The sequence below is a fragment of the Rhipicephalus sanguineus genome, chromosome 4 (assembly GCF_013339695.2).
Source record: "Rhipicephalus sanguineus isolate Rsan-2018 chromosome 4, BIME_Rsan_1.4, whole genome shotgun sequence".
NCBI classification, from domain to species: domain Eukaryota; kingdom Metazoa; phylum Arthropoda; class Arachnida; order Ixodida; family Ixodidae; genus Rhipicephalus; species Rhipicephalus sanguineus.
The window spans coordinates 47,444,453-47,446,588 of NC_051179.1; the positions used below are offsets into that span (position 1 = coordinate 47,444,453).

At 44.1% G+C, this 2,136-nt stretch overlaps 1 non-coding gene across 1 annotated transcript; it reads left to right on the forward strand.

Moving 5' to 3' along the window:
- The first annotated feature begins 224 nt into the window (after window positions 1-224).
- Window positions 225-296, forward strand: Trnae-cuc (transfer RNA glutamic acid (anticodon CUC)). The gene has a single exon. It is a non-coding gene; the product is annotated as a tRNA-Glu (tRNA).
- Window positions 297-2,136: the final 1,840 nt, after the last annotated feature.

Here is a 2,136-nt window from a genome sequence, read left to right on the forward strand (position 1 = left end):
TCAACTGATAAGTCACACGGTTTGAAAGAGAACACAGAAAATCAACTACTTAATTAGCACAGCGAGAACGCTTTCGTACCCAAGTGCCTCCTGGACACGAAAGGTACTTGGTATCATTTTTATACATGCTGGCACAAATGTCTGCATTGGCAAGATTATCTTTTGTTTTGAAAGATACACTTTAGAAAATCACCGCAGTGAGATAAAGAGGCTTGGCTGCCATCTCCGGCATGGTCTAGTGGTTAGGATACCTGGCTCTCACCCAGGAGGCCCGGGTTCGATTCCCGGTGTCGGAAAGCTTTTTTTTTTTTTTTTCATGGCGCGATTTTTTTCTTTTTTTTTACACGGCTATCCACAATCGCTGATCCTTCAAGATTCGAAATGTTGTAATTCACGCCGTATGTTGGGACACGTTGTATTTTAATTATCTCATCAAGCTTGTACCGTATTTCTTCGAATCTAAGCCGATGTTTTTTTCGGAAAAAAACGATGTGCGAAAGTGGGGGGGGGGGGGGGGGGGGGGGGGTCGGCTTAAATTCGAGTACAGTAAACTCTCACTTGTACGAACGTCGGTTTAACGAATATTTCAGAATAACGAACTTTTAGAAAATCCCCGGCGATTTTCTTATGCATTCTATGCAAAAATCTTTCAGTTAAACGAATTTCAGAATAGTGAATTTTTCAGTTCAACGAACTTGATCCGCGGACCCAGGCTCATTTTTAAAATCAATTCAACGAAGTTTTGTGCACTGCAGCACTGGCATAGCCGATGCGAGCCGCCACTAAATCGCCCATCCATCGGCGCCGGCGCGACATCGCTTGTGAATGCAGCGCCGCCGAGGCAAAGCGGCCGTGCGGGTGACGAAAGCGAGCCACGTGCGCATCAGTTCGCCCCTCCTTCTTTTGTCTGTCTCATCGGCATCATCGGTATTGTGCGGCCATCTTCATTTCGGGAAACAACAGCTGGACGTTGACAGTGGTGCTTCATTTGAGGACTATGTGCAGTGTGACAGTGATCTGGTCATTTGTGCAGAACTATTTGATTTGGAAATTGTTTCGAGTGTTCGTCCGGAACCAGAAGAAGAAGAGTGCGACGAGGAAGTCGTAACGGCTGAGGCAGGTTCAAATCATGTAACTCTAGCCGAGGCGGTAGAGTATGTTAGAAAGTTGCGAGACTTCGTGTCTCAGCAACAAGCTGTGCCAGAGGCAGTGCACAGAAACGTAGACTCCCTGGAAAGCTTTGTCTCTTCTTGCGCTTTAAGGGCACCAGTCCAAATGAAAATTACTGATTTATTTTCAAAATAAATTACATTTCACACTTTTGACTCTAATGTGTGCTGTGCCCAATGCTGTTCCATATTCTAGTGAATATTCAGTTTAGTGAACTTTCAGTTAAGTGAACTATTTCCTTGGTCCCTTGAAGTTCACTCAATTGAGAGTTCACTGTACAATAATGAAGACAATGATTAAGTTTTTTTTTAGCTGGCCTTGCGAATTTCGGGGGTCGGCTTAGAATCGGGGCCTGCCTAGATTCGAGTAAATACGGTAAGTTAACTTATCTAGCTGTCTCTTATATTTATGGTGCTGATGTAGCCGCGATATATAGGCACCAACCACCGGACAAATTTGTTGTTTAAGTGGCTTGAGGTACTAAATGATGTGGTTACAAGATAGTGCAGCTCTCCAATACTTTAAAATAATTACACTGTGCGTATGTTACAAACGAAGCCCCGTCTATCTTGAAACCTCTGTAAGCTTATATATTAATTTTTTTTAATATGAGGCACTGTCACGCTAGATGCATGCACTGGCATTGTGCTACTCGCGCCACTTTTGAGCCCTGTCCACTGTTACAAGCTGTGCTCCACCGCAGTCGACTATTGCCTGTAAAGGTTGTTTTACTGTACAGTACTAATACGAGAGGTGAAGCGTAACGCTTAGTTCTTGACGCATATTATAAGGCGTTATTTTTAAGCGAGGCTTTTATAACTCGCAGATTTCGGTGGCGTTGTCGTAAGCAAAAAACTCGCCGCCGGCGAGGGCACAGAAATGCTGCCCTCGAAGATGCACAGTTTCCCAAAAAGACATCTTGTTTCGAGGCTAAAGATGAAACGTGATTGACCAAGATAGAAAGAG